This window comes from Balaenoptera physalus (assembly GCF_965194825.1).
Source record: "Balaenoptera physalus genome assembly, chromosome: 8".
NCBI lineage: Eukaryota > Metazoa > Chordata > Mammalia > Artiodactyla > Balaenopteridae > Balaenoptera > Balaenoptera physalus.
Window position 1 is genome coordinate 20,936,137 of NC_138887.1, and position 19,961 is coordinate 20,956,097.

The window sequence follows — 19,961 nt, forward strand, 5'->3', positions numbered from 1 at the left end:
AGACACGGGGAGAGGTAGAGCTTCCTACGGTGGCCTCAGTAGTAGAGGTGAGCCTGGAGCAACACACCGTCTGGCATTCCATGGCAGTGTTCGGTCAGGCGGTTCTGGGACCAGAGTCTGGCTGTGCTCTCACTGTGTAGCCTCCCTTTGTTCCTGCCCACTCTTGGAGCCTGTTTTCCACCTTCCCACAGATTCTCATTGAAGCTCTCCATGGTCTCCACGACTTCCCGCTGTCTGCCACTAAGAAGTCTGACTCCCTGATCTCTGTCAAGGGCAGGTCTTTACTCAGCTCAGGAATTCCAGAGATAAGGGCCTAAGCATAGAGTTGGCCGGGAGGCTGCTTCTGGGTAAGGCAGCATGGAAGGACACCTGGAGTGGCTTAGAAAGCTCTTCTCGAGGAGCCATCCTACTGGTAGATGGTAAGTCTGACCATCTGCCTTTTTTCCCTTGTCCCCTCTGTCTGTAAACCCTTCCCAATACCCCAGGCATGCAATTGGGTACTATTTTTAAAGTCAGCTTTTATCTAAGCATCTTATGGGTTATCTCTGCTCTCACAGAGGTGAGGAAACTCTGACAGCACACTGATTACACCCCACTTGATGGGGGCAGCCTGGGAAGTTGAGATGGACAGGGCAGCTCTCTTGCCTGCCCTGCCAGGGGGTTTCAGTGCTTATCTCTTAAGTCTCTGAGATTTTTTTGCAGTTTCTCCACAGTATAGAGAGTGCCGTATATCACAGTGCTGGTGTAAGATGGATTTCTTTCTTTCTTTTTTTTTTTTTAAAACCATGCTTACTCAGGCACTAAGGAATATAGTTCCTGGCTTTTAAGAGAAGGTGCCTGTTGGACTCTGAATAAGGCCATTTCCTCTGCAATTAGAGACTTTGGCCCGAACAAGACCTTTTCCAGGAAACCATAGGCCCATATTCTGGTATTCAACATTTCATCCCTCGTCCTCCCATCAGTCCTCTCTAGGGTTCTTAGGGTCCTAGAAATTGAACACCACCATGAAACAATCACCTAAACTCATTCTTCCACTTTACAACCTTAAGAAAATGAAGTTAAAAACACAGACCCCAAAAACCTTTAGTGGAACTTTAGACCTAATATATGTGAAGGGCCTTTTCCAGAGGGAATAATAACTAGAAGCCACAAATAAAGCACTGAAATAAAATCCCCCTTTGAATTATGCATAAGCAAAGTAAATTAGTAAAATCTAAATGTATTTTAAGAATAGAGATTTGCCATTTGCTGGGGCTGAGGTTTATTTCATTATTGAAAAGGAAGGGAAAAAACAGAAGTAATAAAATTAGTACTTAATATTGAGGACAAACATGCTTCACATTTTTGATGATCATCTGTCTAGTCCATCAGTATATTGTCTGAGCTGCACCTGGGTTAAAACTGTCATTAAAAGGAGAGTTATCTTATTTGGAGGGGTTGATTGTCTCTTGAGCTGAGGAGATGGGAACATGAAGGTTTGATTTTTCTTTCTTTTGTTCGTTTGTTCATTCATTTGTTCATCATGAAGCCCCTTCTCTGCCTGGTACTGAGGAAGGATATTAACACAAGAACAGCTCCTACTCTTCAGGAAGTTTTCTTCAGTATTTAAGAATGGTGCCTCTTGTCATACTTATTCTTCATTTGATGGCTAAAGAAGATGCTTAACTCGTGGTTCTCTTTGAATTTCAAAGGAGAGTCACTGCTTCCTGTCGGGGTAATCAGGGATGAATTCATGGGGAGCAGTGATTTGAACTGGGTTTTCAAGGGTAAGATTTTGATAGGTGGAAATGGGCAGGACAAAGGCACTTCAGGGGAGAGGGGAGAATGGGGATAAGCATCTGGGAGATTCCAGTAATATTTACTCAGGAAGAGAGTCCTTTGGAGTAAGATGAGAAGAGTAGTGTGGAGCTGCCCAGTGGAGGCCCTTGAATAGAGAACATAATTTTGTTCTGGAGAAGTTGGGGCAGGGAAGCCCTAGTTTTCTTTTCTGTCCTTGAACCTTCCTGTAGGAATTGCTTCTCTGCTTTTCAGTTGATGGGCTTGGTTCATGAAAAACTAGAGAGCTTGCTGTTGGATTCTCCCCCTTCCACCTTCGCGGCCTTTGATAAACTCTGGAAACTTCCACCGTCGGGAGCCTGAGGAGCCAGAGCGTCCCTGAGGGGAGGCTTCCTGTGCGGAGAGCCTGTGTGGTTGAGGTCTGACCACACGGCAGCCCTCGTGCTGCTTGTCATTGTGGGTCAATGATGGGAGAAAAGTCATGAGCAGAACGGGGCATGGGCCAGCGGGGAGATGCCCCCGACCTTTCCGTCAAGTGAAGGAGTTGAACTTCCTTATCCCTGGGATGTCTTCTTTCCATGCTTTAGTCTACCCTGCATTTGTCATTTTGGTGGGGAGCCCCTGTCTCATTTGGCATGGGTTTTGCAGATCTGCAGGCTACGGTTTGCTGAGCTCCTTTGCTAATATGAAAAATCACATTTCTTTTTTTGTTTCTCTGGATTGCTTGAATTTTAAAAATTTGAGCAGTTTTTTAAATAGCAAGGTTTAAAACCTCAAGTCATCTTAGAGGCTGTAATTCTGTAATTTCAGCTCCCTAGCCTCATTGCTGACGTTGATCATCAAGTCTGCTATTACGTTGGATAATTAACAGGATGTGGGCATCAGGGAGAGAGCAGGTGGGGAGTACTATTTGAAGGGCTTGATTAGTCTTCTGTAGTTCAGGTAAGATCAACACAGGATATTGTTAAAACTCTAAATTCTGGTACTCTGTCTCTGGGCATAGATACTCTAACATTCAGAGGTTTTTGCTGCCCTTTGAAAGCTGTCAAACTCATAACCCATCTATGGGCATTAGCTCAAGGAGACGCAGTTAGGAAGATTACATATGGGCTCTAGGCCACTCACAGGTAAGGGGCGGCGCCTTGTCAGGATCTCTGGGTTTGCTCGTAACCCTTACACAGTCCTACCTCCCTCGGAAAAGTGTGGAATGACACCTTCTTACTTTGTGTCTGGGAGTTTTCTTTTCTGATTTAAACAGAACCAGCTCTGTAGAAACTGCTTAACCTCTGGAGGTTTGGCCTACCTGCGAATTTTCAGCAAACCTAGGCAGGGTGGCAAGTGAGGGAAGATGATAAGAGAGGAAAAGCTTACCTTTTTCTATTCCTATTGTATATCATGACATTTGAAAAACTCTTTGAATTTATTTTCTTAAAAATTTTTTTCTGATTTAAAAATATAAAGAAGAAAATTAAAATGATCTATTATCCCTCAATCAGGAAGAAACACTGTAAAAATTTTTTGTGTACTTTCTCTTATTTCTTATTTTTTATTACTGAGCCACTTTTCTTTTGATGGCACTAAAGAGGTTGCACACTTGGTAAGCCAATTCAGAATACAAAGCATTTTTGTTAATTAACTAACTATTGCCATATTTGACTTTTCATTCTTTCTTGTACTACAAGGAAAGATCTTTTCTCTTGCCAAGTCTTGCTGATTCATCCCCTGCTGTATCTCTTACAGTCTCTCTATGCCCGTTGCTACTTCCATGTACAAATCTTGTTACCTTTCTCCTCTTCCTTTCCTCCAAAACTGCTCTTATCAGGGTCACCAAAGCCCTACCTATTAATAATCCAGTGATGTCCAATTTATCTATTTGTTCCTTTTGTTGTTCTTTTGGTATTATTTTGGTACGAAGAAACCATCAGGCTCACAAAGAGTTATGCCTATGTTCTCTTTTAAGAGTTTTATACTTTTAGTTCGACATTTAGGTATTGACAAAGGCATTTATTAAGGGGGGTATTTTATAGAATTCGGAGGGTTTGAAGAAATGGACTGTAGCTCAGGCTTCCAGGAACAACCTTCCAGACCACATTATAGACCTGGGCGGCCAAAGAGCTGCTGTCTTAACCATGACCAGAAAGCCGCTGCACACCTCTAGCTCCAGGACCATCCTGCCTCTGCCATGGTCCGCACCAGCAAAATGGATGCCTTGTGCCCTACCCCTCTTCCCAGGCAACTCAGAGCCTCAGTCTCCTCATCTATAAACTGTGAGTGCCGTCTACCCCCAGGGTGTATTTAGTACATTTCACAACTGGTGTGGCATAGGCACAGCTCAGTGATAGTGGATGTGGATTGTAAAGCACTCATTAGGACTTACTGGTGCCAACCAGCTGAATATCAACCCTCTTGACAGTATTACAGGAATTAAATGAGCTTGGCACAGCAATGCCAAGTGGCAAGGGTTATTCTGATGGTCCTGGATGCCTAGAGCTTGCCTGGTTTGACTGAGATTACACAAGGTGCCAGCGGTTAGACTGAGGTGGGAATTCTGCGAATACCCCCAACACCTTAACGAAGAGTGAATGCTCTCACAGAGTTAGAGCAGAAACTGGGGGTGGTGGGGGTGAGAGGTCGGCACCCTGGTCCTGGACTCCTGCATCTGGCTGTCCACTGAGCACAAGGCCCACACACAAGACGGAGGGCCAGGTGGGGTTTGAGTGCTCAGTCGGGGAGGAGGCTGCTCCATTTCCCAGCTGCTGTTCTAGTGGAGCAGGTGGATGAATTTGAGCCCGAGAGGTAGGAGGGGAGGAGCATTAGGCTTTGGGGTGCCCTCTGCATGAGAGTGATGGGCACTAACCCTGTCTGAGGCAAAGGTGTGGAAAGGAGTAAACACATTGGAGACTGGAGTCCAGAACCTTGAAAGTTTAATGAGATCAGTTAGTGAAGCAATACCCTATGATTAATCACTTCAGAAGCATCACTTCAATCAAGGAGGATCATGGTGGACAATGACCATTTAATTTAGCTACTTAAGGGACATTTGGAACAGGGTGCTGTCAGGAGGACTTGGCTTCTGAATCCAGGCAGATAAAGGTCCATTAGGTCCCCAGAGTGGAGGACTTAAGATCTGAGCCAACTCAGCAGACCTGAAGCACCTGAATAGATGAGAAAAGGCAAAGGACATATATCATAGTGAAGCAGAGTCACGGAGGGTTTTTTACTTCTTTTATTTTTTATTTTTTAAATGTCTTCTTACTTGAGGTCCTAGAAAAGTGATATTAAGAAAGATAGTAACTGAATACAAGGTTATTAGAGGGAATATTGCTATCGTGTTTTGTGAGCAAATGAACATGTCATATAAGCAGCAAGTTATAAGGGCTGTGCACAAAGAGCAGAGTATAATATTATCAGAAAATAAAGCTTACAAGTGAATATACCTGATGCACATTTAATGAAGAGCGTAATCAAGGGATATTAGAGCTGTAAAGGACCTAGCCAGTTATCTAGTTCAGCCTCCTCATTTGCGCAGACGAAAATAAACGCAGGACTCGGGTGTCCTGAGTTTACACCGCCATGAGGGGTGCAGCAGGGATTAGCATTAGGCCACACCACTCTGTCCAGGCCCATCCACTTCATCGTTAATTGTGCTTCAGGAGACCTTAGCTGTAAAATGGACACTTCACGCTTCTGCACTGCAACTAAACAGACTTCGGGGAGGTAGCCGGCAGAGGGAGAATCGGGCTGAGCCAGGGTTGCTCAGGAGATCCTGAAAGGCTATGGATTTGGAACCCAAAGGGCAAAGCCTCCCTCTCCTCTGAAAAAGGGTGTCTAGAGCTTGGGCACCTGCTTGCCCACCCTTTGCTCCCAACTGCCCACCCAGGCAGCTACTGAACTTGGAGACAACCTGGCTTAAGGGGGCAAAGGGGTGGGTGCACGTTAGTCAAGGGAAGGAGTGCTCCCTAATCAGTCCATTCCTCCTGGTGACCATCCTTCATTTCACCATTTAAATACACAGCTCCTTTTTCTCATCTTTCTTACTGTCTTTTGAATGGATTGCCTTTCCTTGCTTGTTCGCTTGCTTGTTTTCTTATTCCATTTTCCTCTTTTTACTGATCGGGAAGTTAGACCCTCTATTTCTACTTTTTTTAGTGTTTGTCCTTGAAACTTTTATATGCATACTTATCAGTACAAATTTAATCAATATCTTAATTCCTTTTCTGTAAAAATAAGGACATTCCACCACTTTTAACTCAGAACCCCTCTCCTTACTTCCAAGCTATTGTTGAGTGTTTTAATGTCTTTTTTAAACCCTAAAAATTAGAAATTGTTATTATTTTATATAGTTAGCATTTATATTTACTTCCATGTTTACCAATTTCTTTATTCGCAGTCTTTTCTCAGCCCTGTCTTTTCTTCTGAAGTATATCCTCCCTTTGGGTGCAGGTCCTGTTGGTGGTAAACTCCCTCAGTTTGATTGTTTCACCTGTCTTCTTGAAAGGTTACATAATTCTTTGTTGACAGTTATTTTCTCTCAACAGAGATTTTCCCACCCTTTCATGGCTTCCTGTGTAACTGTAGGCAAGTTGGCTATTGGTCTATTTGTCATTACTTGTAACCAAGATGTCTTTCTTCTCTGGGTGCTTTTGGGATCATCTTTATCTTTCTTCTTTTGTGGTTTTACTGCAACAGGTCTAAGTGAGGACTTTTTCTTTTCATTTATCTATGTGCTTCTTGTCTGTGTAGTAATATCTCATGAATTTAAAAAAAACTCTCTGCTGATATTTCTTTACATTTTCTCTATTATTTCCTTTTGAATCACACATCTGTTAAACCTCATTCTATCTTCCATCTCTCCTTACTTTCATATTTTCTATTTCCATGCCTCTATTTGCTTAATTTTGGGTAATTTCTTTGGATCTATCTTCCAGTTTGCTGCCTTTTTTTTTTTTTTTTTTTTACAGTATATCTAATCTACTGTTTAATCCACTCGTCATTTTTAGTTTTGATATTTTTCCTTTCTAAAATTTTCACATGAATCATTTTCAAATCTTTCTGGTTCTCTGTTTCTTGATCCTTTTCTGATTCCATCTTCTTTAAACATTTTATACATAGTAATTTTGTTCCTAGTAGTTCTAACATCTGAGGTTCTTGGAGATGTAAATCTATTGTGTTTTGTTTTTCCTGACTCCCACCCATGTTGATTTATTTCCTTCTATATTTGGTAATTTTTTACTGAGGAATAACATTTGATTGAACTTACTTTGTTTCTCCAGAGAATTTGTGCTTGCTTCTGCTTGGGCGTTAGGTAGTGCTACCAACCTGACACCACTTTCACCACTTTGTTTTAATTTATATTTATATTTTAAAAATATTTATTTATTTACTTATTTATTCATTCATTCATTTTACTTTTACAGACCGTAAGGGGGAGGGAGAGGGAATAAGGAAAGAGAAGAGACCAGTCTGGCAAGAACACTGGGCACACTTGGGCGGGTCCCTCCTGCGTTATAAGAGTTCATGCAGTGTGCATTTAACCATGTGAGCAGTAGTGCCCTTACAGGATACTGATGCTCGGGGAGGAAGTGTAGAGTGGAAAAATCAAAAATTAAATCTGAAGCTCTTAAATGTTATATCAGTTTTTGTTTTTCTGGGGGGACAGAGATGCTGTGAGCTGCAAAATAGTTCAGGGAGTAGGTCTGCAGCTAGGCAGGTAGTGGCACCACGTGATCCTGCTGCTGCTTTGAGCAATTCTTCACGCTGTTTGCTGGGCTCAGGCTGTAGTGATGAAACCATCTGTACATGGAGCTTGCAGCAGATGGAGGGGGTGTGAAAGAAGCCAGAAAGGCAGCGTACCTGTGCGAGACCTGAGGGCTTTGGACGTAGTCGTACTGGCCATGAGGAGCCACAGGTTGTTCTAGAGGAGAGGAGAGTTATAGCCAAATGACATGAGGTGGCGGAAAGGGTGTCCATGTGATTAATAAGAAAATAAATCATTATGAAGGGAAAAGGCATGTCAAATGAAGATACTAAACTCCGCCTAGAGGGAGGGAGTGCTGTTTCCATCCTTCGCGCTTCGCTCCTCCAGGAAGCCTTCCGGGATAGTGCCCCGCCCCCGCAGGCCCCTGAAGACCTGGATGGACCAGGTCCCAGGGCGGCCTCCACTCGGCCTGTCTCTGGATCTTGGTCTTGCTCGGGGGCAAAGGGAGGCCAGGGAGGCACGGTAGCTGCAGTGAGGCGGGGGTCCTGGCAGCGTCAGGAGGTGACCGCGGCCTGGCCCTGGGATCTGGGCACGGGTTCTCGTCTGGAGGGGACTGGGCCTCACCAGCTCCAGGGCTAAGAGCAGAGAGCAGAGTGCCCGTGGTGGCTGTCCCCAGCTCATTCTCTTGTTTTAATTTTTATAGTAGAGCTTGATAGCATGAGTAGTGTAAATGTAACCTCCACACAAGGGTGAAATAAAGCCTAAGGATGCAAATTCTGAGAAAAAAAATTATAGTTCATTTTTTTCCACCCGGGGTTATGATGGAGATAGGCTTCCTCTGCTGGGAGGTGAATTAATTTTCTGCCCTGAGGTCTCAGAAAGGGTGTACCCCTCTTGAGGGTCCTGGCTCAGTGTGAGAGTCTGAGGTGCACCTCCTGCTTTGCATAGTCCAAGTTGTTTTCTCTGGTTCTCTGTGTGACAGAAGCATTGACCTTCAGGGCAAACCAAGCTTGTTTGTTTGGTCTTGTTTTTTGGGTTATTTTTGGTTTTGTTTTCCATTTACTGTCTACAGACCTGGTTTTAGCTCACTGCTCCTATTTTGCCCCTTGAACTTGAGTGATTTCCCATATTTTCATTTGAGCTCAGCAATACTTTATTTTATTGTTTCCAGTGTTATTGCAATATAATTGACATATAACATTGTATAAGTTTAAGGTGTATAACATGATTTGATATATGTACATATTGCGAAATGTTTGCCACACTAAGTTAACATCCATCACCTTGTATAGGTACAGAGATTTTTTTACCTTGTGATGAGAACTTTTAAGATTTACTCTCTTAGCAATATACAAATACTGTATTGTATATCTTTCAAATATACAATATAGCATTGTTAACTATAGTCATCGTGTTTTACATTAGATCCCCAGAACTTACTTATCTTATAACTCAGAGTTTGTACCTTTTGACCACCTTCACCCATTTCTCCCACCCTCAGCCCCTGCCTCTGGCAACTACCAATCTGGTCTCTGTTTCTGTGGGTTTCGTTTTTTTTAGATTCCACATATAAGTGAGATCATAGAGTAGTTGTCTTTTTCTGTATGACTTATTTCACTTAGCATAATGCTTTCAAGGTCCATCCATATTGTCACAAATTGAGACGATTTCCTTCTTTTTAATGGCTGAATAATATTCCACCAGATATGTATGCCACATATTCTTTATCCATTCATCCACTGATGGGCACTTAAGTTGTTTCCATGTCTTAGCTATTGTAAATAATTCAACAGTACTTTAAAGAGTATGTTGGTTATAATTAATCCAGGATCTAGTATTCTCAGGGAGGGATTTTCATAATTGCAATCCATAATCCTACCAGAAGCACAGTCCCCACAAGTGTATGATTTTTCATACCCGACCTAATTCCAAAATTATCTTAGGTGGCTTACAGACAGTGGTATGCTAGAGTCATCATGTACTGGCTTATGAGAAATTTATTGTTAAACTTTTAGGAATCTTGCAAGTCGTTTGTTAAACACAGCCATCATTAAAAATTAAATTATATAAACTTACAATTAAATAAATTATATTAAAAATAAATAATAAATACTCAAATTCATCACTTTCTAATTATGTTTCACTATTACTTATACTGTTGAGGTTATTTATGTCCATCGTATCTGTGTGGTGAAAATGCTACAGAAAGGCGTCCTACTGCACATCTCCTCCTAAATCCACCTCGAGCAACCTCATGTTGGTATCTTGAAATTGGCCACAGTGGGAGTATTTACACCAGGGAAATGGGCACACACTACAAATCAACTCTTTATTTATTGCTTTATTGATCGTCTAGACTTCATATTGTGATGGAGAGAATGATAACAGTGCAGAGTAAACACTAAAAGTGTGTCCTGTCCATAGTAGTTACATTATGAGTAGCACAAAAAGTTGAGGAAATGTTCTTCCAGTATTTGGAAGCAGTTAATGAATTTAGCAAAAAAGTTGCTTACATCATGAGGAATGAGTGGATTTCTGACACATGATCTTTGTTGTTTCACTGTTGTCTTCCTTGTTGAAGTAAATGGAAATACCAACCAACATTCATGTCTAAAGTATTCTTGATTATTGGTTGCAACCATAGGTTAGCTGTGGATAAAGGGTTTGACAAAAATCAACAAAAGCATTCTATGAGAATCAACTGGCTGCAAGGAATTTACAGTAAGAAGTATTGTGTATTTTCCTTTTGTTTACTGTGCATTATACGTCATTTATAGCAGCAAATATGTCATATACATGTACATTCTTTTCAGAGAACCAGTTGTGGAACATTCACCAGCACACCTCTGCTCATAGGGATGTACAGATACAATAAGGTAAGATTTGAAGTAGATGAGAAAGAAAAAGGAACAGCAAGGAAAGGGCCCCACTGGAGCTGGAAATGATGCTAATAGACAATTTCATATTACAGAGGGCAGACGTAGGCTATGGTAGGCCACAGATTTGCCTCTAAGCTTCCTAGCACATCTTATATAAAGGAAAATTTGATCGCGTACCGAATCTTCAGTGTTTGGGTCAGAAGTTGTGGCGTTTTTCCTAAGCCAGGTCCAGAAGGAATTTTATCCTGAGGGTGTGTGTAGAGGAACAGTGTATTTTTATAAATATCAATAATGTCCTTAAAGCAAACCCTCATTTAGAGTCACAGGGATGCTTCCGGGAGAGCCCCTCTCTGAAGGCTGAAAAATTCTTGCCAAAGTGTATTTCTTTTTTTTTTTTTTTTTTTTAATAAATGTATTTATTTTATTTATTTATGTTTGACTGTGTTGGGTCTTCGTTGCTGCGCGCAGGCTTTCTCTAGTTGTGGCGAGCAGGGGCTACTCATCGTTGCAGTGCACTGGCTTCTCATTGCAGTGGTTTCTCTTGTTGCGGAGCATGGGCTCTAGGCTCGTGGGCTTTAGTAGTTGTGGCACACGGGGTCAGTAGTTGTGGCTCGCGGGCTCTAGAGCGCAGGCTCAGTAGTTGTGGCACACGGCTTAGTTGCTCCGCGGCATGTGGGATCTTCCCGGACCAGGGCTCGAACCCGTGTCCCCTGCTTTGGCAGGCAGATTCTTAACTACCGAGCCACCAGGGAAGCCCCAAAGTGTATTTCTGTAAGAGACACATATTGAAGTGTTTATGGGTGAAATAATATGAACTCCGGGACTTGTTTTAAAATTCTCCACAAAACAAAGGAATAAACAAACCTCTGTTGAAGTGAATAATCAAAGCAAAAGGAGCAAAATATTGATAAATATTGGAGCTGGGTGATGGGCAATTAGGAATTCATTAAACTCTTGTCTACTTTGAGACAAGATTGAATCTGATTCATGTGTTTCTTGTCTGTTATAACAGCTCCTCCTGCCTCTCCCCAACCCGCCTTATCTCCACTTCCCCCTCCTTGCTATTCATGTGGTAGAGAAACTGGGTCTTTTGTCCTGCAGAACTTCCCACATTGTGGATTTGGCTGTTGCTTCCTCATGGTGACAAAAAGTATTACCTTAGCAGAGAAATCCATTAAACTCAGATATTATCCTACAGGAGTGATACACGGGTCAGGAATGTTTTAGTGGAAACAAGAAGGAAGAGAAATGAGCCATCTGATCAGAGGAAAGGAATCACAGTAAACAGGGGCACAGCCCACAGGGAAGGTGAGGGAAATGGGGGTTGAAAAGGAGAGGAGAGCCCAGAAGAAACACTCTAGATAAGCTTTATTTACTCCTGATTTCTGAGTTCTTTGTCTTCCAGCACCTCCCCTTCCTTACCCTGGCACCTTAACCCTCAGGCAGAGTGGTGGGGGTAGGTGTCAGGGACATTTTCCCCCTTCTGGTTGCACTGTCGAGCTAACACTTAAGCAATTTTTTAAAAAAAGTATTTCTCTTGAACCACATGCTTTTAAAAAAGGACAAATACATTTAAAATCAAATCAGTTTTGGAGAGGCAGCGTCTTTATCATCTGCCATCCTTGGGATTCATTTCACATTCAAATAAATAGAAAACTACTTGCAAAGAGGCACATTACACCCAGATTTACCCAGGTGTAATTTACAGGTGGCATTTCATGCCATAACTTAATGGCACTTTATCAACATTGGATTTTCTGGGCTCGCTGATTAGTTCATGCTATATGGAAAGTGCTTTGCCATAATTTTTCATTAGCTTCACAAGTTATGCCATTTGGAACCGTGTAAGGTGGCTAATGTTTCAGTGGTTTTCAAAAACACTTTTCAGTCAAGAAATTCAAGCACCAAATGCCAGTGACCCAGGGACCATTAGACATCTGAGACATGACCATGACTAAAGACTAGCTGTAACAGTATTTGGATATTTTAGAGTCTTTGAAATATATGAACACTCATTAAACTAGTGAAGATGAGCGTCAGCCCTGGGCTCTTCCTGTGGCTCAGCTGTGGCCAGAGGGTGGTGGCTTCCAGTCCGGGCATACTCACTGCCGACCCCATCCTTCACCTTTCCTATCTGCTAAGGCAAATGCTTCTGCTTCCCAGGCATCACAGAAGATGCCCTCACGTACTCTCCAGGAAGAACCGGTAGCAGTCTAAATCTGGGAGATTCTTGACAGCTGAGAAGATCGGTCTTCCTGGAGAATTGCCTGGAGGGTTTGTCTAGGACCTACCAGTGGGTCTTCTCCAGTTTCTAAAAAATGAAATACAACAGGGTGAAATGGAATGGGAAACCATCAGAGCATGTGATAACAATAAGTACTATTTTGTGAAACCTTTGTTTCAATTATTTATGTAGGTATATATGTGTACTGAGACATAATGTGAAATGTATTTTTAAATGTGAGCCAAGTCAAAAGGCCTTGAAGAATGCTGCTCTCGGAATGTATAATTTATCACTGGAATAAGCCAGACTAGTAAGAAGCTGTTGCCTGGACACATCACAGTGGCTCTTGAAGCAGTGCTAGAACATTTCCATAATAACAAGTTTAAAACAATACAAACCTTTCCTCTCATGTCCTACCTCTCTGAGATATATGTGAGCTTAGTGAATTCCTCTGCTCAGGTAATAAGAGTTAGCATTTGTTCAGTATTCATTCACTCAACAAACATTTACTGAGACTGTTCAAGGCACCGAGAATATAATGGTGGGAGAAAAACAGACAAAAATCCCTGTCTTAGTGAAACTTGTATTCAAGAGCGGAGGCGGCACAGACTATAAGCAAAGGTAAATCAGTAAAACAGAAAATGTTCAGTGGTTGTAAGTGCTAAGGCAAAAAAATGAACAGAAAAAGGTAACAAGGAGCATTTGGGGGCTGTACTGGTTTTCTGTTTTTCTGTATAACAAGTTACTACAAACTTAGCACATTAAAACAACACACATTCAAGACAGTATGGTACTGACACAAAAACAGAAATATAGATCAATGGAACAGGATAGAAAGCCCAGAGATAAACCCATGCACATATGGTCACCTTATCTTTGATAAAGGAGGCAAGAGTATACAGTGGAGAAAAGACAGCCTCTTCAATAAGTGGCACTGGGAAAACCGGACAGCTACATGTAAAAGAATGAAATTCGAACACTCCCTAACACCATACACAAAAATAAACTCAAAATGGATTAAAGACGTAAATGTAAAGCCAGACACTATAAAACTCTTAGAGGAAAACGTAGGCAGAACACTCTATGACATACATCACAGCAAGATCCTTTTTGACCCACCTCCTAGAGAAATGGAAATAAAAACAAAAACAAACAAATGGGACCTAATGAAACTTAAAAGCTTTTGCACAGCAAAGGAAACCATAAACAAGACCAAAAGACAACCCTCAGAATGGGAGAAAATATTTGCAAATGAAGCAACTGACTAAGGATTAATCTCCAAATTTTACAAGCAGCTCATGCAGCTCAATATCAAAAAAACAAACAATCCAATCCAAAAATGGGCAGAAGACCTAAATAGACATTTTCTCCAAAGAAGATATACAGGTAGCCAACAAACACATGAAAGAATGCTCAACTTCACTAATCACTAGAGAAATGCAAATCAAAACTACAATGAGGTATCACCTCACACCATCATCAAAAAGTCTACAAACAATAAATGCTGGAGAGGGTGTGGAGAAAAGGGAACCCTCTTGCACTGTTGGTGGCAGTGAAAATTGATACAGCCACTATGGAGAACAGTATGGGGGTTCCTTAAAAAACTAAAAATGGAACTGCCATGCGGCCCAGTGGTCCCACTGCTGGGCATGTACCCTGAGAAAACCATAATTCAGAAAGAGTCATGTACCACGGTGCTCATTGCAGCTCTATTTACAGTAGCCGGGACATGGAGGCAACCTGGGTGTCCATCAACAGATGAATGGATAAAGAAGATGTGGCACATATATACAATGGCATATTACTGAGCCATAAAAAGAAACGGAATTGAGTTATTTGTAGTGAGGTGGATGGACCTAGAGTCTGTCATACAGAGTGAAGTAAGTCAGAAAGAGAAAAACAAATACCGTATGCTAACACATATATATGGAATCTAAAAAAAAAAAGTGGTTCTGAAGAACCTAGGGGCAGGACAGGAATAAAGACACAGATGTAGAGAATGGACTTGAGGACATGGGGAGGGGGAAGGGTAAGCTGGGATGAAGTGAGAGAGTGGCATGGACATTTATACACTACCAAATGTAAAACAGATAGCTAGTGGGAAGCAGCCGCATAGCACAGGAAGATCAGCTCGGTGCTTTGTGTCCACCTAGAGGGGTGGGATAGGGAGGGTGGGAGGGAGACGCAAGAGGGAGGGGATATGGGGATATATGTATATGTATAGCTGATTCACTTTGTTATACAGCAGAAACTAACACACCATTGTAAAGCAATTATACTCCAATAAAGATTTAAAAAAAAAAAAAACACACATTTATTATCTTACAGTTTCTGTGAGTCCAGGAGTCTGGACATGGCTTAAATGGTCCTCTGCCCAGCGTCTCACAAGACTGCAATCAAAATGCCAGCTGCGCTGAATTCTCATTTGGAGAATTAACTGGAGAATAATCTTCTTGTAAGCTCATCCAGGTTGTTGGAAGAATTTAATTCCTTATAGTTGTATACCTGGAGTCCCAGTCTTTTTTCTTTTTTTTTTTGGCCATGCCTCGCAGCATGTGGGATCTTAGTTCCCCGACCCTGGATCGAACCCATGCCCCCTGCAGTGAAAGTGCTGAGTCCTAACCACCAGACCACCAGGGAATTCTCTGCCCTGGCTTTTTGATGGCTCTTCCCTGGAGGCCACTCTGAGATCCTAGAGGCCTCCCAGTTCCATTGGCCCTCTCACAATGTGGCAGCTGACTTCTTCATGTCAGTAAGGAAAAGCTCTTGCTCTAGTCTGCTAAGATGGAGTGTTATATCATGTAATGTAATTATGGGGTGACAGCCCATTGCCTTGCTATATACTGTAACCTAATCAAGGAAGTGACATCTCATTACCTTTGCTCTATTTTATTAGTTAGAAGCAAATTACAGGTTCTGCCCTCACCCAAGGGGAGGGGGATTCGAGGTGTGGCTCCTTAAGGGTCACCTTAGGGTACATCCAGACACAGTGGGGTTGCAGTTTTAGACAGGGTGGCCAGAAAAGGCATCCCTGAGAAGTATCATTTGGGTAAGGACCTGGGGGAGGAGAAGAGGAAGAGAGTCATATGGCTATCTTGGGGAAGAGCACCTTTCCAAGAGGAAAAAGCAAATGCAAATCCCCAAGGAACATGCCTGCCATTTAGAGACAAAATAGCCTGTGTGCTGATGAGAAAGATCAGAGAGGGACAAAAGGATGCTTGCAGGAGAAAAGATAATTGCTGGAGAATTGTCTATGAATAAGCAAGAGGAATCTAGTGCAGAAGTGAGCAGGTTGACATTTGCTAGTAGCAAAGACAAGAAATTCATGGTAAAAGGCTTGGAGGCAGAGTATATGGGCACATATACAAGTGTAGATATGGTGATGGGAATTTCTACTTTCTCACTGAACTAGGAAGCAAGGACATCTGCTGAGAGTGAGGATTAGGGAGGAGGTGTTAGCAATTTGAGGGGGAACAAGAAGGATGACTATTTGAGGAAATAGTCATCCATGAGAATGGGATGGGAATGGCTCCCTCCCGGGAATGGACCAGGGAATGTCAGTCTGTTTGCTTGACAGCATACAAGGCCCACCTGACCTTAGTGGTTATGAATTTAAGGAGAGACCAATCAGCATGGTTGGGTGTTTTTCACTGACCACAGTCAGTATGTGTGGAGCTAGGCAAGATATATGCAGAGAGCTGGATTGAACCAGGGTTGTGGTTTAGGTAAGTGAATGCACAGAAGAGAGGGGCAAGGTGCAAGGGAGGGGGTATGGTGATTGACCGTGGAATTTAAACTAGGTCAGATCCAGCAAACAGAATGTTAGTAAGGATACAGTTGGATTGAAAAGCACCATCAATCTACTGGATCTAATTGACATTTATACAATTCTCCATCTCACAGTAGCAGAATACTCATTCTTTTGATGCTCACATGGACGATAGAACACATTCTGGGACATAAAACATACTTTAACAAATTCAAAAGAGTAGAAATCTTACAAAGTATGTTCTCAGGCCACATGGAATTAAACTAGAAATCAGTAACAGATTGCTGGAAAATCTCAAAATCTTTGGAGATTAAACAACACACTTCTAAATAACATATGGGTCAAAAATGAAGCCACAAGAGAAAATTTTAAAATATTTTAAAGTAAATGAAAATGAAATTACGACGTCAAATATTATGGGATGCAGTAAAAGCAGTGCTTAGAGGGAAATTTATAGCAGTGAACGCATATATTAGAAAAGAATGATCGAGTCAGTTGACGTGAGATTTAAGGCTAAACATTTTATGGAGGAGCAAGGAGAGGTGCTGAAAGTGTTATGAGATGCAAGAAAGACACTTACCCTCATGGAACAAGAGAAGTAGAAGAGAACACAGCCTCCACTTGAGAGCCTGCAGGGAAAGCAGTGTCCCAAGGGGAAGCTAGGTTCCAGTGAGAGCACAAAGATGCAGGAAAGTTCAGAGAAGAAATTAAGGTTGTGGAGATTTTGCTGATGATTCTCAGAGGGCTCCGTGGAAGGGTTTCAGGGAAGGGGGTCAGAAAAAGGAGTGTCAGAAAGGGGTGGGTAAGAGTTTGAGGGTTAAAGGATGCCCAGCCAAAGCAAGGTTAAGGGACAGGATGAGTTGGGGCAAGTTGTCCTGATGCTGCAAGAAGGGAGGTGTAGGGGGTCTCCTGGGGACACACAGAGTTCTGTTGTCACACTGCATTGAGCTGGCAGTAGAGTGCTTTACTCTGAGTGATCAAGTCTCTTCTGACTGCTGCCGATGGAGACATGCAGAGGGCACTGTTTTCCTGAGCAGGGGAAACCATCCATGCCTGAGTCCACCAGAAAGAGTATGGGGATGAGTGGTGGTTAGGGTCTTTGAGGTTCCAAGAATGAGTGACATGTGTGGGGTACCTTTGTCAAAGGAGGTTTACTGTAGGGATACTCAGGGAAGTAAGGAAGACAGGGAGCCAGACCTCAGAGAGAAAGGTGTTGCTAGTTAGAAGACTGTGATACATTTATTAATCATACGTATGTTTAGCGGCTATGCTGACAGACTCAACAGTGTTTCAAATAAGCAAGTGTCTTTGACTCCTAGTTTAGTGTTTAATCCTTTTGTAAAACAGCTGCTCTTGTCTCAGTTTTTACTGTTACCGTTGCTGCTCATTCTCATTTCATGTTTTGTATTCAAATTCTCTGAGAGGATATCCAGTCAACTCCCCCATCTAATCTACCCATCCCTCCCTCCCTCCCTCCTTCCCTTTGTCTTTCCATCCCTGCACCCATCAGTACATCCAGTCATTTATTTATTCATTCATTTAGCAAGTATTTATGACACCTGAAACTGATACAATACTATATGTCAATTATACCTCAAAAGAAAGCTTCTTTCAAGAAACAGAAACAAATATTTATGGAGCACTTACTGTGTTTCAGGAACTGTTCTAGGAGACCAAAGTGATGAAAGCAGATAAAGATGAAGCTTACGTTCTAGTGCATATAAACAAAGACTAAATGCGTGAGAAGTGCTGTGGAGACAAATAAAGCAGAGTAAGGTGGAGAAGGAATATTGAGAGAGAGAGGGAGAGATCAGGAAAGAGCTCTCTGATAAAGTGACGTTTGAGCAAAGGCCTTGAGGGAATTGAGGGAGGAAGCCATGCAGATACCAAGAGGAAGAGCATTGTGAGCAAAGGAAAGAGAAGGTGTTTCGGGAAGAACAGGGAGCCAGTGTAGCTGGAGTGAAGGGAAGGAGGAGTGGAAGGAGGTGAAGTCAGGTGGGTGATGGATGGTGAGCATAAGCAGGAGAGCGACCGAGTCTGACTTGTTTTATTTCGTTACAGTCGTAGAATTTTATTCAGGTTCATAAGTGATTAATTTTCTTTCTAAAAGTCTAAACCGAAATCCCATTCATGTACAGTTTTTTGAAGTACAATTCACATTCGGTAAAATTCATCCTTTTTAGGATCTGCAGGGACGCCACCCCTGCAGAGAACAAAATTCATGGATGCTCCAGTCCCTTAGTATAACCTATGCAAATGCTCTCATATACTTTAAACCATCTCTAGATTTCTTATAGTACCTAATACAATGAAATGCTATGTAAATAGTGGTAAATGTAATGTAAATGCTATGTAAGTAGTTGCTGCGACGCTGCAAATTCAAGTTTTGTTTTCTGGAACTTTCTCAGTCCCCCCCGCCGACCCCCACCGAATCCGAGGTTGGTTGAATTCACGGATGTGGAACCTGAGGAAAAGGACAGCCTACCACGTAGTTCTGTGAGTTTTGACAAACACATGGAGTCGTGTGACTGTCACCACAGTCAAGATACAGACCAGTTTCACCACTCAAAGAGTTCACTTGGGCCCCTTTGTGGTCAGCACCTCCCCTATCCACAGCCTCTGGCCACCACTGTCCTCTTTTCTGGCCTTTTAGTTTTCTGTCTTCAGAGTTATGTCTATAGAGCATCATACAAATGAAACTATACATTGTGTAGCCTTTTGAGCCTGGATCCCTCTACCTGGCATAGCGTATTTGACATTCATCTGTGTTACCATGTGTGACAGTAGTTTGGTATTTCTTTGGCCACACCGCACAGCATGCGGGATCTTAGTTTCCCGACCAGGGATCAAACCCGTGCCCCCTGCAGTGGAAGCACAGAGTCCTAACCACTGGACGGCCCAGGGAATTCCCTGGTCTTCTTTATTGCTGAGTAGTGGTTCAGTGTGTGCATGTTTCCAGTTTTAGATGAATAAGAAATAGAGTCACTATAAAAATTCACGTACAGGTTTTTGTGTGAACATAGGTTTGCATTTCACTTGGCTAGGTACCTCAGAACAGGATTGCAGGGTCATATGGCAAGCGTATTTTACCTGTAGAGAAATTGCCAAACTGTTTTCCAAAGTGGTTGCATCGTTTTGCATTCCCACTATCAACGCATGTCACTTTTAAAACTTTAGTCATTTTAGTAGGTGTGTAGTGATATCTCCTTGTGGTTGTAATTAGAATTTCCCTAGTGACTAATAATGTTGGGCATCTTTTTTAATTATTCGCCTTCTGTATATCTTCTTTGATGAAATGTCTTTATAAATATTTCATGCCTTTTATAAATTGATTCTTTTATTACTGAATTTTCAGAATTTAAAAAAATATATATTTAGGATACAACTCCTTTATCAAATTTTTGTTTTGCAGATATTTTCTACCAGTCTATGACTCTCTTTTTTCCCATTTTTTTTAACAGTGTCTTTTGAATAGCAGACATTTTTGATTTTTACTTGAGTCCAATTATCAAATTTTTAGGTTTCACATTTTGGTCTATGATCCATTTTGAGTTAAATTCTATACACAGTGTGAGGCATGCATCAAGGTACATATATATATCCGTTGAACAGACG

General features: G+C 41.9%; 1 long non-coding RNA gene across 1 annotated transcript in view; it reads left to right on the forward strand.

Moving 5' to 3' along the window:
* LOC309666291 overlaps nucleotides 1–19,961 on the forward strand; it is a 48,021-nt gene that overhangs the window by 14,087 nt on the left and 13,973 nt on the right. The window contains exon 5 of the long non-coding RNA XR_014267002.1: nucleotides 10,288–18,842. This is a non-coding gene — a long non-coding RNA (uncharacterized lncRNA). The remainder of the gene's footprint in view (nucleotides 1–10,287; nucleotides 18,843–19,961) is intronic.